Source organism: Muntiacus reevesi, chromosome 2 (genome assembly GCF_963930625.1).
Source record: "Muntiacus reevesi chromosome 2, mMunRee1.1, whole genome shotgun sequence".
Taxonomy (NCBI): domain Eukaryota; kingdom Metazoa; phylum Chordata; class Mammalia; order Artiodactyla; family Cervidae; genus Muntiacus; species Muntiacus reevesi.
In genome coordinates, this window is record NC_089250.1 from 10,214,048 (window position 1) to 10,233,029 (window position 18,982).

Below are 18,982 nucleotides of genomic sequence, written 5' to 3' on the forward strand. Positions count from 1 at the left end.
GTGTTAAAATGTATGTGTTGAAACCCTAACCCCGAATATGAGGGTATTGTTACCGAGTCCAAACTCACACTGCTCACCACGTGACAGGTGTCCCAAAGAGCCATCTTCCCCGAGTTAGAACTCAGGCTGCTCTTGTACTGAAAGCGTAGGGGATGCGGCTGGTTGTCGCAAGCGTCTGGGTGCTGACCAGACCCCAGAGGGAGTGGGACATCCTTCCGTCTTGTCCACTCTAGGTGTCGTCACCATTCTCCTATACATCTCCAAAAGAGAAAAATTGTCTCTATGTGAATGAAAATTGTTGTATCTTTAATAGTCCAGCCTGGGAGTCCGAGCCCTGAAAAGGAGCTATGATGTGTGTTTCAGGCTGTAGGCGGCATTCCTTTCCAGGGTGCAGAGCCAGCAGGAGTAAGCACAGGAAACAGAGCACAGAGGTTAGAGCTAAAGCCATAGCTCCGATATGGAGTCAGGTGTGTTCTCTGTTACATTATGAGGTGGGGCTTTGGGGAGGTATGTGCGTGGGTTTAGATGAGATCGTGAGGTGAGGCCCCCATAAGGGGACTAGTGTTTTATGAGAAGAAATCAAAAACTTCTCTCTCCGTCGTTCTCTCCCTCTCTCTCTCTCTCCCTTCGTCCCTCCCCACCATGTGTACACACAGCAAAAATGTGACCTTCTGCAAGCCAGGAAGCCAGCAAGAAGGCTCTCACCAAGAACTGAATCTGCCAGCACCTTGCTCTTGGACGTCCCAGGCTCCAGAGATGTTAGATATAAATGCTTAAAGTTTGAACCTCCCTGTGTATGGTATTTTTTACGGCCTGAACAGTCTAAAACAGTTATGTTTGCAGATGTGTCCAAGTTATAATGGTGTATTAATGAGCAATTTCAAGTAAATTTTATTAAACTAATGGATTGTTCGCACACACAAAACCAAAAAAACACTTAACATCATTATCAGAATAAATTAGCTTTTTCAATATCTCTTAATTCATAGATAAATCTTCCTCTGTTCATAAATGAAACAAATTATACCTTGGCCAGTTAAACACATAAAGACAGTTTTGCCAAGAGCAATTTAGGCTCATAGTAGAGCAATTCGTTTGCATACTTAACAGAAGCCATTCAAGCAAACAGAATATTTTCTAAATCCCCAGATACTAATTTTTAATTTTTAACCAACTAGCTCTAAATGCAGTTGGATCAAAGACAGTTTTTGGCTGGAAACAAAGAGTGTGGTACCCTCTCAGAAGGAGGAAAAGTTAAACACATATTTAAAGACAACTGTATTCACCATTAAGATGAAATCGCTAACTCATCTCCTCTTACATGCCCTTCCCCCCAAACCCTCCTATTTTCTTATTCTGACAAAAATGTACTTTTATTTACTGCAGGTATACTATCTCTTGGTCCTTCTCTTCTTTTACTTTGTTTTTTTTTTTTTTTTTTAATAATGGCATAGCACTTTTTATTTCTTGTTCCCAGTGAATCAAGGGAATAAGTGTAACCAGAGTATTTTTCAGTTTAACTGATATCTAGAATCGCCCAGGCAGACATCCAGTTCTGCTTGGAAAGTTACTGGCGGTGCCTTCTTATTGAAATCACCTTACTTAGTCCACGTCAAGCGAGGGGGAAAGTTCCTATCTCCATAGACTTAGATTTTCTCACATTTTAAATAAAATCCTTGGGTTATTGCCATCAACTATTCCCATATCTTTCGTCTCTAACCATTTCCTGATTTCTGCATGGTGAAGTTAGGCAAAGCTTCATAGCTCCCAACACACACACACACACATGGTGAAGTTAGGCAAAGCTTCATAGCTCCCAACACACACACACACACACACACACACACACGGTGAAGTTAGGCAAAGCTTCATAGCTCCCAACACACACACACACACACACACACACACACACACACACACACACACAGAGTGTTTCTTATGGGCCTGCTTCCCAAACACTCTGAAGACCACCCCCTTGGTTTAAAAAAACCAACAAAACCAACTTGCCACATCCAGTCTGATATTGTGTAAATTCACAAAGTGTCCACTAGAGAGCACTATAAACCCACCTCTGACGTCAAATTCCCCAAGGGAAACTTCCTCATCCTATCAACCCACTCACATGCTTTCATCTGGTTATTGCTTATACTAAGCACCTAAGAAGGGTTAGGTGATATGAATAAGGATGTAAGTAGCGCACCTATCTATCTATGCCCCTCGTCTCGCACCCTTGGCCCTAGGGCAGGATAACTCTCACAATGCAGGCATTCTTTCCCTCAAGATGTGTGCAACTGACAGCAGATGTATTATTAGTGACTTACTGATTTGACTTTGCTATATCCCTATCAGTACTTTAGGAAAAGTTGAAAGGTTGAGTCCCGTCTTGGGTCATCATCCAAACAAAGAATTTGTCAACCGTGGCAGTCCTATCTCAGGACCAGGCCAGATTCTATCTAGACTTAGTTCTGCTCATCACCAAGGTCCCTTTCTCCCTCCTACCCCACCCTTCACCCCAGGATCAGTTCTTATTGTTTTCTCTCACCAAGAAAATCACAACCATCCTCTCATTAGCCCACTCACAAAACCAGATGACTAATGCCTAATGCAATTGCTTTATCTTAGAAAAAGAAAAATGAGCAACTCTTTGTAATGAAAATGCTTCTGTGATTGTACCTTATGAACAAATACAATGTTGCTTCTTATTGCACATTTTAAAATAAAACCTGATATATCTAAATACAAACATTCAAGATGGTAGTTGTGAAAGAAGGGTGCATCTTTTTAAGGCAGAGTGTCTTGATGCAATTTTGGGTTTGCAAGTTACTGAACCTCTGGGCATCAGTTTCCTTAACTGCTAAAAGAGGAAAGTAAGAGTTCTACTCCAGAGAGTTGTCATGAAAAATTTTGTCATTGTTGCTGTCTAGTTGCTAAGTTGTGTCTGACTGTTTGTGACCCTATGGACTATAGCCCTCCAGGCTCTTCTGTCCATGGGATTTCCCAGGCAAGAGTACTGGAGTGGGTTGCCATTTCCTTCTCCAGGCGATTTTCCTAGCCCAAGGATCGAACCTTGGTCTCCTGAATTGCAGACAGATACTTTACTGCTGAGCCACCAGGGAAGTCCTCATGGAGGATAGAAGAGTTAGTCTATTTATGTGGTGTTCTGCAAAATGTGGGTGGTCAGGTGACCCAGGCTTAGCCAATCAGAGTCGTTTCTTTGGGATTGATAGGTATTTGTCTCTTTTCCCCAGAAATAACTACACCTGCATGACATGAAGAGACTGGCTGAAACCTGGGACCTGGGGCCCTTTGCTGCAATGTTTACATCTGGACAAACATTCCTGGAGCAACAAAAATACAAAGAAACTATAACGCATGAGAAATAACCACGCACATGCAGTTTGGGCAAATTACGGACAAGACATAAAAAGGCCGGAAACCCAACTGCCACTTCTAAGAGCTGGGAACAAAAGCGGGGATCGGGAACAAAAGCGGGGGTCAGGAACAAAAGCAGGGTGTTCGGCATGCCGCCTGCACTCAACAGCCCCTAGGGGTGGGCAAGCCACGCAAGCCACCCCTCTGGCCCAAGCCCTGGACACAGCCCTGACTTCACCCATATATGGGACCCCGCCCAGAGAGCCAGCAAGGGAAACTTACTTGTTTTTGTTTTCCCTTGCTGCAGTAGAAACCCCAATAAAGTCCTTGCCTGAATTTCCTGTCTGGCCTCTTATTTTTTATTGAGTAAGGAAGACCAGTACTTTGGTCAACTGATGTGAAGGGGCGACTCGTTGGATAAGACCCTGATGAGGGCAGGAGAAGGGACACCGGAGGATGAGGTGGTTGGATGGCATCACCGACTCAATGGATGAGAGTTTAAGCAAACTGCAGGAGACAGTGAAGGATACAGAAGCCTGGCGTGCTGCAATCCGTGGGGCTGAAGAGTCGGACACGACTTAGGGACTGACCCACAAGGAAGGCCTGGTCCCTGGTCCGTAACTACAAGACAGGAGCGCTTTTGGCCATGCGGTTTCCTGAGATGGAAGAAGCCTGTGTGAAGTACACTGTAACGAGAAAGGAAGAGAACATTTGAGTCACTGAATTTAAAGCTGCCCTTGTTCTCTCCAGGCCTGAGTCAGAGAACAACACCTCCTCTGTGCCAGGCCCAATTCTAAACACTTGACAAGAGTCAGCTCAGCAATCCCAGCACCGCAGAAGGGTGCCGCCTGGGTGCTCCACGTTAGACATAAGAAGACTCATCCAGAGTCACAGAGGGTAGGAGCTAGGATTTCAGCTTGGCAGTTGGGTTTCAGAGCAGGCCCCCTCACTTAGGTCCTTGTGGACTGTGAAGGAACATGCTGGCTCTACACGCTACGTGCTGATAGCACACCTTCCCTCAGATGTGGCGACCGAAGCTCTCTCCACACACAGCCAAATGTTCATGGAGGGGAGGGACTTACTGCTGTCTCTCGGCTGGCCAAGAACACATTTTGAATCGCTCTGAGTCACCCGATCCTGTGTTAGCCACACACTCAGAAGTCACCCAGCCTGTGTGTCAAGTACGAACAGTCCAACATCCCTCAAACCTGGGCCATCCACAACGCGTTGCCACCGAGACCCTGTGCTGTCTAAGGCCTCACATCACCTACAAGTCTGTGTCTGTGTCTCCAAAGACTTGCTGTCACCCACTGCCCCGTCACTGAGGTCTGTGCAGCCCATTTGCTAGTGGTGTCTGTGCCCCTCTGTCAACCCCCCAGGGCTTCAGGGAGTCAGGGCCTCAGAGCTCTTCACAAAGACAAGGCGCGGAATACACGTGGAGTCGGGGAGACCAAAACACAGAGGCCCCGCACAAGGCCAGGCAGGCAGAGGAGTCCCAGAAGCAGAGATTCACAGAGACAGGGACGCAGAGAAGCCTGGTCCCACGGGGCCACAGCTGGTGAGGCTGCATGGGTCACTGGAGACCTATCAAAGCCCTCCCCCGCTCACCTCTGGATTAGACTTAGGGGTGGAGAGGCTCCAGTTCCGAGGGTAAGGAGCTTAGACCCAGCGTGACAGCTAATCGCCTGCACAAGGCTCTGTCCAGGTCACCGAGCCCTGAGCAGCCCCACCTCGCGCAGACACTCCTCTACTCCTCCCATCAGGTACTCAGTTGACAAGGTCCTATCCCTAATGCGTCTCAGCCCAGAAGTGCAGAGGCGAGGGGTCAGCCCAGCCCTGCCTCCCTTCCAGTTCTGCCACCTGAATGCCCTGAGGAGACGCTCACCAGCGTCCAGAGTGCTGGGGTGGTGCGGGCCTGGACAGAGAGCCTGGATTTCCTCCTGGACTGTGCTGGCGAGGACCTGGCTGAGACCGCAGAAACTTCCTGCCCTGAGCTGAGAGACACGGTGGGGAGCAGATGGTCCCTGCTGGTCTGGATCTCCCAGTCCTCAGGGCCCCCGGACATGACCACGATGAGAGGAGCAGGCCTATGTTCTGAAGCAATAAAAGACTTGAAAGCAGCCCCACCCCACTCCCATCCTGTCTGGCCTGGTTGCCATGGTGATGCCCCCCCCCCCCCCCCCCCCCCCGTTGCTCCAGAGGCGGCTGCTGGTCCTTGAAATGGGAGTGGTGGGGGCTGTGGATCCCGAGCTGAAGAGGGCTGGGGTGAGAGGTCAGCACTGTCTGGGAACATTCCTGGCTGTGGCCGGGGGCCGAGAGCCCAAGGCTCCTCTCCATGCCTGCTTCTCTCGGCTCACACTCCGTCTCTACCCACTCCCCTCACCCTCCAGCCCCCACTTCTGCTGCTGCTGCCTAAAAGGGGCCCGTTGGAGTCTGAACCCACCCAGATCTCAACTCCAGGAGTGAGGTTCTGGTGCGATGGTGGGTCACAGGGCCCAGGCATACAGCATGCAGTGAGGAGCTCAAGCCTGTTGCCCCAGGTGAGGGCTCAGAGAGACCACTGGAGAGAATGTGGGGGTGAGGTGGGGGTGAAGGCTCGGCATAAAGCTTCTGGAAACAGTTCCGGCAAGACATCATCAGCAGGGCTCAGACATGCTCTCAGCATGGGGGGGTCTCACCGGCCAGGACCCAACATCCTCAGGGCTCGGGTGCGGATCTGTGCTTGTGTCTCCCTTCAGTGCTAATTTATTGCTAAGAACTGAATTGAACTGAATTGTCCAAGTACCAAAATTCAGCTGGGCAACGTTTTGAATGTGTGAATTAAAAGGGCTTTCAAGTCATTTGCATTCCTAGAGGCTTCTCCTAACCTTTCTGAGGTTGAGTTTGCTTCCCTATAAAATGAGAATCATAGTTTCTAGCCTGTAGAATCACTGTGAGGATTAAATGAGAAAATACATATAAAGTTAACACAGTTCTTAACAAATAATTGCTTTTTTCAAAGGGTGTTTAGAAACAGGAGAGACGGGATGAGAAGGAGGGCCAGTAATTACATACAGCCCAGCCAGACATCTGGCCGATGTCACCGCTCCTGGAGGCAGGAGCTCCTGAGGGATCAGTTTTTCTTCTCGTGAAGGAAGACCAGGCCATACAGGGCGAAGGTGACAAGGTGAACATTCCACAAGGGAGAGAAAACGCCACCAGGCTCCCCGTGAAAATGAGGAAAACCTGTGACTTCTTTGCATTGTGATCGAAGCAGTAAAAGAAGCTTATTCTCTAATAGTACATTAATAATGACAAGAAAAAATGAAGTCTCCTTTTAAAAAATAATGAGATATAACTAACATATAACACTGTGTACATTTAAGGGGACCACATATTAATTTGATACATCTATATATTGCAATGTGATAGCCATTGTAGCATTAGCTAACGGCTCTATCGCTTTATGTAATCATTATTATTATAGGGACAAATAAGATCTAGTTTCCTAGCAAGTTTTTAAACACAGTTTTGTCCTTTTTTAAGTAAAACTCTAATTCAGTGGTTCTCAAGCTTTTTCATCTTAGGAACCTTTAAGTAATGGAGGACCTTCCTGTATCGCACCTCAAAGGTGTGTGGCTCAGATGGTAAAGAGTCTGCCTGCAATGGAAGAAACCCTGGTTCAGTCCCTGGGTCTGGAAGATCCCCTGGAGGAGGGCATGGCATCCCGCTTCAGTATTCTTGCCTAGAGAATCCCGTGGACAGAGAAGCCTGGAAGGCTACAGTCCACTGGGTCGCAGAGTCGGACGTGACTAAGTGATTAACACTTTTTTCACTGTATAGCACAGGGAAATCTGCTTAATGTTATGTGGCAGCCTGGATGGGAGGGGAGTTTGGGGGAGAACGGATACATGTGTATCTATGGCTGAGTCCCTTTGCTGTCCACCTAAATCTATCACAACATTGTTATTGGTCATTCTTAAATATAAAATAGAAAGTTGTTTTTTTTAAATTGAGGACACAAACGTTTTTGTTTGAGTTTTATCTGTTGATATTCATATTGACTCATACTGATTCTCATACCTACTTTTCTATTCAATCTGTTGCAGTACATGGTTTTGGTTGCAAGATGTGAAGGAAACTCAGCCTCACAATATATGTAGTTGGGAAAGAGAGAAGTTAACATCCTTTTCGGGCCTCCCAGGTGGCTCAGCAGTAAAGAATCCACCTGCCAATGCAGAAGACACTGGTTGGATCCCTGGGTTGGGAAGATCCCCTGGACAAGGAAATGACAACCCACTTCCGTATTCTTGCCTGGAGAATCCCATGGACAGAGGCGCTTAGAGGGCTACAGTCTAAAAATGTTCACAAAAGAGTGGAACACGCCTGAGCCACTAAACGACAACTATAGTCTTTTTGTTTGCTGTGGCTATTCCTCTTTGGTACTACACCAAAACTCAACAGATGTCATTTCGTAAACATCAGTGACAGTGTGGAATCGGAAGCTATATCAATGAACCCATTATACTCTATTAAAATCCATTGGTCTGTCTTGATTTTTGCATAATGTTTCTGTCTACAGGGCTTCCTTTGTGGATCCATGATGTATCCCCAAAGCAGAACTTAGTGTATTTGTTGAGGAACTTTAAACACACACGCATGCGCGTGCACACACACACACAGCCTGCTCCTTAGAGCAGCGGTCCCCAGCCTTTTTGGTACCAGGGATCAGTTTTATAGAAGACAGTTTTTCTGTGGATGGAGGGGTGGATGGTTCCGGGATGATTCAAGCGCACTACATTTATTGTGCACTTTCTTTCTATTATTCTTATATCAGCTCCACTTGAGATCATCAGGCATTAAATCCCAGAGGGTGGGGACCCTGACTCTAAGGGGCTCCCAGGAGTGCTTTCTCTTGGTCCGAACAAGGTAACTCTCACTGGTGGCGAGAGCTGCAAGGGAGGGTGGGGGCAAATGCCCCAGAGATTCCGGCTCTCCCCCTGCCTCAGCGGTCAATTCGCTGTTTCCTCTTGGTGATCCTTCCCCAATCGTGAGAGAAGTTTAAAAACATATATATCTGACTAGAGCGGGCAATGCAGTTCTACTGGCACAAATGACATTTGGTCGCAGTACAGTTACATGCGTCAAACACACGTTCAGACGTCTGATAGTAATGGCTGACAGAGGTTTAACATTTTCTTTGTGCTCTTTCTATTTTAATTAATCTGAAAAACAGCTCACTGGGGCTTCCCTGGTGGCTCAGGGGTAAAGAATCTGCTTGCCAATGCAGGAGACACAGGTTCGGTCTCTGGTCTGGGAAGATCCCGCATGAGGAGGAGCAACTAAACCCAGGCACCACAACTATTGCGCCTGGGCTCTAGAACCCGGGAACTGCAACTACTGCAGCCCACACGCCCCAGGCACTTATGGAGCCTGTGCTCCGAAAGAGAAGCCACTGCAGTGAAAAGCCTAAGCACTGCAACTAAAGTGTAGCCCCTGCTTGTTGCAACTAAAGGAAAGCCTGCACAGCAATGAAGACCCAGCACAGCCAAAATAAAAATAAATGATAAAATACAAAGCAGCACATTGATGTGGTTGTTACCATAAGCCCCATTTTACAGATGAGGAAATAGGCCGTAGAGATAAGTAACGTGTCCCAATCTACCCAGCCACTCAGTGGGGCAGCTGGAAATGATGCTCTCCAGGCACAGCCATGAGACCTCCTAGAGCAGCCCGTCTGGTCTCCCAGGCTTCCAGGTTCTTGACTAGCCCCAAATAAGGCAAAGAATGCCTCCTCCTCACCAGCTTCTCAGGAGACCTAGCATGTTGCTAGACTCTTTGACAGAGAGGAATTAATGCCTGTCCTTGAGGAGCAATGTCCTAGAGGCTTAGAGAGTTAAAGATACTTGAGAGCTGGACTCAGCCAACTGGCAGTTTACTCACCTGGCAGAATCTGGTCTATGGGAAAAAGGAGAGAGCCACAATTAGCGAATAAAAACCACCTTTCCTTTTCCTGAAAGTTATATTGGAGAAGGATTCTACTTTTAGAAGATGTAAAATCTAGAATCAAAAGGACCTCTAGAAGCAAAGAATGGATCGATTCTAGTTACTTTGTATTTAAGTGAGTTCTGGAGTGTCCTTGTTTTAAAATGTTATATACATTTTGAAGTTTTATAATAACCAAAGGTGGCTGGTTTTCAGGTCTTAAATGTCTCCAAAAGGAAAAGGCTTGCCTTGAGAGCCTTTCTAGCTTAAAACAATGCTTCAGCAAGCCCTTACTTAGGAATCATGAGCCACCTTGCTCTTTCTCAAATGGTTCCACTCAGAGGTCATTGCTATTTACTCCCTGCCAAATGGCCAGGCTACTCTCAACCCTGCTGCCTCCCAGAATTCATCTCTAGGCAAATTTGCCTTGTGGCCTCTCCCAGTTGATCTGCTTTGTGCTCTTGAGCCCGGGGACAGATCCAGAGGCAGTAACAAACTTAGGCAGTATTTTCCCTTTGGACTGCCAGCCTGACTCAGACCCAGGTGGATGGTGATTCAAGTTGAAACAAACATGGGCTCGTTCCAAGCCTTTGGTTTTGATCTGCAGGGAGACTTTGTAATGTGTGCCAGGGAAAAGCAATTTGAAAAATAATAATAATGTGCAGGGAATTGTTACATAAGACCTAAGACTGCTTTAGGGTCCCTTGGCTGGGCTGTTTGAAATGCTGTATTGTGAGAAGAAAAATGTAAAGCGGAAGAATATTACCACTAAGTTTTGGTATAAAAGCATAGCCTTTTAAATGAGGTTGGAGTTGAAGTGCTCTTTTTAAATGACTTTGAGGCCATCATCTGTCGGCTTCTCAATAAGTCAGCCCAATGGCTGATGTTGGTTTCTCCCAGATGGTGAGCATGCTGGAGGGTGATGAATTACAAAGCCAAGAAGAATCTTCTCATTCTTGTTCTCATCCTCTGGTGAGAAACTATTGCAAGCAGACTCTTTACCAACTGAGTCATCAGGGAAACCCATATGACTGTATAATATAATAATATAAATGATATCCTTTAAAAGACATTGGGTATAAAAGGAGATGTCTTGAGCTCCAAGTTTATTTATGTGCTGTGCTTACTCTCTCAGTCATGACCGACTGTTTGCGATCCCATGGACTGTAGCCCACCAGACTCCTCTATCCATGGGGATTCTCCAGGTGAGAATGCTGGAGTGGGTTGCCATGCCCTCCCCTAGGAGATAGTGCCAATTCAAGGACTGAACCCAGGTCTCCCACATTGCAAGAGGATTCTTTACTGTCTGAGCCACCAGGAAATCCCAAATTGATTTATAGTTTAGGTAAATTTTTGCTTAAGACAACATAGACCCAAATCGACATCAAGGTCATTTATTTCTCCTTTCCCATCATTCAACCAATTTTAATCTATAGAATGAGGTGGATCATTGTAAAAAATTATCCAATCTCATTAAAATTTTATAAAACATGAACTCTTAAAATGATTGCTTCAGTTTTCCATTTATTAACGTAATGCTGATGTATCATTTATAGAAAAGTTACTTATACTCCAGTTTTTCTCTGGTTAAATATTTTTATGATTAACATAAAGCATATTTAATGCTCATAAGTCTAAGAATATGTATAATAACAATCTGCTTAAAATAAACTATCTTTTTCTGCATCCCCGAATTAAAATTTGTCATTAATAAGCAAAATCAATACTTTAGGTATTGAATCTAGGTGGAAGGTGTATGGATATTTCCTGTAAAATTCTTTCAACTTTCCTACATATATGAATTTAAGTAATAAAAAGTTGTCAAAAAAAACTAGACTTACCTGATGTAACCTCTCTAACTTTTTCATTAAAATACCTGAGAAGATACACAAAAGGCCAACAACTGGAAACAGTGCTGGAAACTCAGGGGGAGAGAGAATGCTGTTTGCAGCACTGAAAGACAAGCGCACTATTGTGTCCCTGGGGGAGGGCTGAGGGACACACTCTGGGGCTCTGTGTGCTGCGAATTCTAAACTAAAGCAGCAGGGCTAACAGCAGCGAAGCAAGAGGCATCGATTCACCTCCGCTGCCTGCCCAGAACAAGGAGCTCTCTTGGACTAAAACACCAAAGAAGCATTCAACCACTGACTTGTGCATATGAGTTCTTTTGTGAGCTGGACAGAGCTTTTCCACTGACCCACTCCCAGCCCCACCAGCCGCTCCTTTCTTTCCATATCTATCCAGAAGGTAAAACTTCTGCCAGAGCGCAGGCAGGTAGTAATCTGCTTCAAAATAGCATGAGTTTTTAGAGAATATGGTCAAGAAGAAAGAAAGAGTGAGCCTCAAGGATAACATCTGTGGGGGCTGTGCTCAGCCGACACAGCCCTGACTCTTTGTGACCCCTGGAATGGAACCAGCCAGGCTCCTGTCCATGGAATGTTCCAGGCAAGGATGCTGGAGTAGGCTGCCATTTTCGATTCCAGAGGATCTTCCTAATCCACGAATTTAACCAGCGTTTTCTGCTTCTGGCAGATTCTTTACCACTGTGCCACCTTCCCAAGGTCACCAGAGAGCTGGAGACAAGGGCCAACTCTTTGTTGCAGCTGGAGAACCTGCACTCTGAGAAGAAAAGGCTCTGGTTACCTTAGGGCAAAGGATTGGTGACCATGACTTGGGTTTTAAATTCAAGCTTTTATGCCAAGCAAGTCTAAAGCTACATATTTATTATCCTTTTGATCCCTTCATTTTTTTTAATTGCAAATAATTTTTGACCTACATTCATTCCGGCTATCTGAAGCATGTGAAAATTTTTTTTTCATTTATTTTTATTAGTTGGAGGCTAATTACTTTACCATATTGTAGTGGTTTTTGCCATACATTGACATGAATCAGCCATGCATTTACATGTGTTCCCCATCCTGATCCCTCCCCCCCCCCCCCAAACACACACACACTCCAGTCCCCATCCAATCCCTCTGGGTCTTCCCAGTGCACCAGCCCTGAGCACTTGTCCCATGCATCCAACCTGGGCTGGTGATCTGTTTCAGCCTCGGTAGTATACTTGTTTCAATGCTATTCTCTCAGAATATCCCCCCTCCCATTTTGTTTTAAAAGTCTTTCTTCTGCTTGGTATCATTTCCCTACAACCTAAAACCTGTTACTTTTTTTTTTTCTTTGGCAGTGACTGTCTATTGGGAAAGAGTTCTTCAATTGGTACTCTGTAATGTCTTTACCTTCATTTTTAAAGGAGGTTTTCAATGGATATAATAGTTTAGCTTGACAACTTTTTACCCCCCTAATTGCCCTTTCAGGACTAAAGATATGATTCTGGTGTTTTCTGGTCTTCATGATTTCTGAGAGAATTTAGCCTTCGTTCTTACCGTTGTTTCCCTGAAAGTAACAATTTTTCACTATCTGGGTGCTCTTAAGATCTGTTCTTGGTCTTTGCTTTTTAGCAGTTTGATTCTCATATGTCAGGGTTTCCCAGGTGGCATCAGCAGTAAAGAATCTGCCTGCAGGAGACGCAAGGGATTCAGGTTCAATCCCTGGGTCAGGAAGATCCACTGGAGTAGGAAATGGCAACCTGCTCCAGTATTCTTGCCTGGAAAACTCCATGGACAGAGGAGCCTGGTGGGCTACAGTCCAGGAGGCCACAGAGAGTTGGACATGACTGTTCAACAGTCCCACCCCAGCTGTTTTGTATTTATCCTGCTTGGAGTCCACTGAGATTCTTGACTCTGTGTGTTGGTATCACTAATCAACTGAAGAAATTTCTCAACCATTATTTCTTCAGATTTTTCCTGTGCTCCACTGTCGTCTCCTTGGATTTTAATTACAAGTACCGTGTTCAACTACTGCTGCTATTGTCTTGCAGAACTCAGATTCCATGGCTTTTAAACCTCCTTCCCTCCCTTTATTTAATTTTGAATCATTTCAATTGACTTGTCTACAGGCTTCACTAACATTTTTTTTTCCGCTGCTGTGTCCAGTCAGCTAAGTTCACTGAATGATTCTCATATCTGTTATTTTTGTTAACATTTTTAAAACCTCCAGTTCTCTGTGGATTTTGCCCATCTACTTGTGCAATGTCCATTTTCTACCCACTAGAGCCCTTAGCATTTATCATTTATTAGAGTTATGTAATGAACTTCCCTGGTGGCTCAGATGGTAAAGCGTCTGTCTACAATGTGGGAGACGTGGGTTTGACCCCTGGGTCGGGAAGATCCCCAGGAGAAGGAAATGGCAACCCACTCCAGTACTCTTGCCTGGAAATTCTCATGGATGGAGGAGCCTGGTAGGCTGCAGTCCAAGGGGTCGCTAAGAGTTGGACACGACTGAGCGACTTCGCTCGCTAGAGTTATGTAAAGTCCCTGTCTGATAAGCCCAACATCTAGGCCATCTCTGGATTTGCTTTTATTGACTGTTTCTTTTTTCAACCCTAGCTCATATTTTCTTACTTCTTTGAATGTGTCTTAACTTTGGATATTAGACAAGACATTGCACATAAAAGATAAATGCAAAGTTAATAATATTTGTTTCCAGAAGAGTGTGTTTCATCTATTCAACATGGCCCTAAGGTTAGGGGCCTGAATTCCTCTAGCCCGTGTGTGAGTCGCTCACACACTGTGTGAGCATCTTGCATTGCAGGCAGATTCTTTACCCTATGTGCTACTGTCTAACCTGTAGTTGAGCTGCGTATGGACTTTGCTTCAGGTTTGCTACATTCAGGTTACTAGCTTCAAATGTTTAGAGAGAAGAGCTAGCACTTTCCCTTCAGCAGGGCATGGGACCTTGCAGTTCTCTTGTTCTGTAGCCAAGTTACCCAGCTTGTTAAATCATGGGAGATCTCTCTCTGCTCTATAGGCTAGCTGCTAGCTTTTGGGGTCCATGGGAAGTTCTCTTTGTTTTTCATCTATGATTCCCAATCAGGGCTTCAGGAGGTCTCTCTGCAGCCTACCCTCAGGCTTTGGAAGCCTATGCAGTGCTCTCAGTGAGAGACTGGTGTCAGCACTCTGACATCCCTTAGCCATAGGAAGCTGCCAGCCAATGCCTTGCACTGAATGAAACCTTTAGAAGTTTCTCTCAGCTCTTTGCCTGCTCCCAGGCTTTGGCTCAGCACCAGTGTGTATTCAGTGAAAGCCCATGGGATAGAGTTGACAGGACTATGAAGACTTGATCTGTGGATAAGGTTCCTTGGGATTCTAAGCTGTCATGACAACCCATGTGATGCATTAATATAATGGGATACAACTAAAGTCGCCTTCAAGGAAATACTGCACAGACTCTTCCAGATAATTGGAGATAATAGGAGTAAGAATAGGAAAGACTTACTTTGTGAGAGTAGCTTAACTTTGATACTGAAGTCTGACACGGGCAACAGAGTAAAGGACACTCGCATGCAAATCAAAGTGAGTAACATGTAAAAAGGATCATCCATCATCATCAAGAAGGGTTTATATAAAAGATGAAGATATTTTTTAGAATTATTTATGTTTTCATTTCTGGCTTTCCTGGGTCTTCATTGCTGTATGCAGGTTTTCTCTAGTTGCGGCAAGCAGGGGCTACTCTTCTTGCAGTGCATGGGCTTCCCATTGCTGTGGCGTCTCTTGTTGCAGAGCAGGGACTCCGGGAAGCATGGGTTTCAGTAGCTGTGGCTCGTGGGCTTACTTGCTCCACAGTATGTGGAATCTTCCCAGACTAGGGCTCAAACTGATGCCTTCTGCATTGGCAAGCGGATTCTTTCCCACTGAGCCCACCAGGGAAGCCCGAAGATGCAGATTTAACTTTAGAAAACCAATAAATGGAATTAATTAACAAATGAAATAAATCCTATAATCACCTCAACATATCCAGAAAAATGTATCTGATAAAATTCATTTCCATTTACGATGAAAAATTCCCAGCAATTGTGAGTAGAAGGAAAATTATTTGTAGACAACCCAAAATCCTTCCATAAACCTCAGATGTGATGATGAGTCATTGGAAGTTGCCCTTTGAGTTCAAGAAAAGACAAAAATGTTCATTACTATTATTTTCAATTCAGCATTTTAGAAGTGTTCCTAGGCAGAGCATTAAAGCAAGAGAAAGGCACAAAAGTTTGATGACTGGAAAGGAAGAAACAAAACTGGCATACTTCACACATGATGGTTGTGTTTATACATGAAAGAATGTAATTCAGAAATACAATATTAGAGTCAGTAAGAAAGTTTAGCAAGGTAGCTCTACATAAAATCAGGACACAAACTCCAATTGTATTCCTGTAAAGTAGCAAATTCTTAAACTTATGATTTACGATAGCATCAAACAAAAGTCAATTATCCATGAATAAATCAGACTAGGGATATACAAAACCTTTAGAGGAAAAGAAAAAAAAAAAATCAGAGACATTTATCGATTTAAATGGGCTTCCTAGGTGGCACAGTGGTAAAGAATCTGCCTGCCAATACAGGGAATGCAGGAGACAATTGGGTTCAACCTCTTGGTTGGGAAGATCCCCTGGAGTAGGAAATGGCAACCCACTTCAGTATTCTTGCCTGAGGAATTCCATGGACAGAGGAGCCTGGTGGGCTACAGCCCATAGGGTTGCAAAAGAGTTGGATATGACTGAAGCGATTTAGCATGTAGCATGCTTTTTAAGGTGAGTTAGTACAAAAACATTTGACATGGATCTAATCTTACAGGATTGTTCTAACCAATAGTTTCTATTTCTCTGTAAATCTAGAGTTAATGAAAGTGAGGTATAACATGTGTTGTTGAGAAATCATTGCACAACAAAGGAGATCTTAACTCACCCAAACTAGTGGGTTATTTCTCCAGTTTATTTTATACGTGGAATTAACAGTTAACTCTGAGGATAAAATCCAACCACAGGGAAATAAAAGCCTGTCCATCCAGAAGCGTGTAAGTCAGTGCTCACAGCAGCATTTTTCATAGCCGCAAAGTGGAAACAACCCAAATCTCCATCAACGTATGAATGGATAAATGGCTTAGCCACGTACTGTTTCTAGTTTGATCATCAACAGAAACGGAAGAACTGACACGTGCTATAACATGGATGAACCGCGAAAACATGACATCACATGAGAAAAGCTAACCACAAAGGAGCACACACCGTGTGACTCCACTTACGTGAAATACCCAGAACAGGCACGTCCACACAGACGGATATTATACTGGGGGCTGCCTGGGGCTGAGGGAGAGGAGGGGGCCATAGGTGGTGACTAAGGGATGCAGGGTTTCTTTTGAGGGGTGGTGGAAATGCTCTAAAATTGACTGTGGTCACAGGTGACACCTCTCTAGACTAAGAGATACTGAACTACACACTTGGAATGGGTGAATTATATGATATGTCAATTATATCTCAATAGCTTTTTAAAAAATCCAAAGGCACGATCTAGATGATGCTCTTAATTCTTTATTTTGGATGTACATATGCGGGGAGCGGCTTGAAAGAGCTGACTCTGGGAGCTGCCTTGATTGATTATCAAGGGTCTGTTCAAGGACATAGCTCTCTGTCCCGCCACCCCTCTCCTGGAACCCAAAGTTAATCAGAACACTAGTAAGCCTTGAATGCACACATGATGCAGATACATAAGCCTTTCACGACCACCCTTAAGATAAATGGGATGCCCTTCTTAACCCTTGACGTTATCAGAGAGTTCTGGTGATTGTTATCTCAAAGTGATGTTTATGGAAAAATATTTTCTCTTCTTAAGATTCTCTTCTTGGTTTAGTATAAATGTAACCCTGAGAAATAAAGAATCATCGCTGACTGCAGCGATCCTCTCGACCCCATCTGTTCTGTGTCTTTATTTCTTAGCCTAAAGGAACGCGCCGTGTTGCTCGCTGAAATCTCCCGGCTGGTCCGGCATACATACTATACTCCATCTGAGGATCTCCTTGCTTTTACAATATATCTCAAATGAAGAAAAGAAAGCAATGCCTAAATTCAACGGGTTTGTATAATACCATTTCCGCAACAAGTTATTCTGAAATTCACAAAATAAATATACACAGAACTCTACAGCCGGTCACCAAAGGGAAGATGAGAAATGATAATTTTCTGGAACCTTCCATTAAACATTATCCTCTGATTTTATCTGGCTTACCTCATCATGGTAATACAGCTATCACTAATATATGTGTGTGTGTGTGTGTGTGTGTGTGTGTGTGTGTGTATATATAGTTCAATACAAAAAAAAAGTCTCTCAACTTGTGTGAAAAAGGATGCACATTTCTCCACTTTCCTAAGGATAAATAACATAAGTAAAAATATATAATGCAAATCACAGAATGACAGAGTTTAAGAAACGAGTGCATTATAAAGATAATAAAACTGGAGTAAATGACTTGTAATGAAAATACAAAAGAAAACTATGAAAATGAGTGTCCTCAGACGCTTTAACCTACATATTAACTGTCCACACATTCAATTTCATATGTACCTGACTTGGGAGTTGACGTACCTTGCTCTTTATTTTTTTGTAATAAAGTTTTATTAAAGTATAAAGGAGAGAGAGCTTCTGACATAGACATGAGAAGGTGGTCGAAAGAGTACCCCCTTGCTAGTGTTAGCAATGGAGTTATATACTCTCCAAAGAATCCAAGGAATGTCTGGAGGTTGTAAAGACCTCACCAGACCTACTCCCATAATTTACATTTTAAGATAACAGAATTGGCCAGAAGGTTTAATCCAGAAACTGTCCTCAGGCAGGATACATCCTTGTAAAGACCAGACCTACTCCCATAATTTATGTTTTAGAAAGTGAAAGTGAAGTCGCTCAGTCGTGTCAAACTCTTTGCGACCCCATGGATTGTAGCCCACCAGGCTCCTCCATCCATGGGATTTTCCAGGCAATAGTACTGGACTGGGGTGCCATTTCCTTCTCCAGGGGATCTTCTTGACCCAGGGATTAAACCTGGGTCTCCCCGAGTTGTAGACCTAATTTATGTTTATGTCTAATTTATGTTTTAAGATAACAGAATTAGCCAGAAGGTTTAATCAAAGGCTGTCCTCAGGCAAGATACATTATTGTTATATAATCCTAAAGAATGTAGAGGAAGCCCGGGCCGGGCCGCTGGAGCATGAGGGACCACTCGAATTCCGTCTGGAGTCTTCTTTGAGCTCGCAGAGTAGACATCATGAGCAAAGCACACCCTCCTTGTCCTAAAGGATCCCGGACAAGGCCCCAAGATGAAAGGTTGTTGCTGAATCCCAAAGACGTCCGGGTTCTTGGTCTCCGGAGAAGAAGAATTCAATCCGGGGCCAGAGACGAGGCTGGATCGCTCAGAACGTTTGTGTAAAAAAGTTTTATTAAAGTATAAAGGAGATAGAGAAAGGTTCTGACATAGACATCAGAAGGGGGCAGAAAGAGTACCCCATACCTTGCTCTTTAAATCCTGTATCTCATCTTCTAAATTGGCATGGTTGCGTGCCATGACTTCCAGCGCAGCGTCCAACATAGACTGCTTTTTGAGGGTATCAGCCACTTCTTGCCGAAGTGGCAGTCTCACAATTGCCTAATAAGATGCTGTGTCACTGAGTTTATCAAATCACTTTACTATGACGTTGTGTTAATAATAGATAACTCCCACATATGGACTTTGAAAACTATCACCACACACAGCAACTCACCTCCTTTTCCCT

General features: G+C 44.4%; 1 protein-coding gene across 4 annotated transcripts in view; it reads right to left on the reverse strand.

Moving 5' to 3' along the window:
* Positions 1–3,940: 3,940 nt before the first annotated feature.
* LOC136159098 (ankyrin repeat domain-containing protein 7-like) overlaps positions 3,941–18,982 on the reverse strand; it is a 55,512-nt gene continuing 40,470 nt past the window's right edge. For all 4 annotated transcript variants that reach the window (XM_065920917.1, XM_065920918.1, XM_065920915.1 and 1 more), the window contains one exon: positions 3,941–4,058. The gene's annotated coding sequence lies outside the window, so the exon portion shown is untranslated. The remainder of the gene's footprint in view (positions 4,059–18,982) is intronic.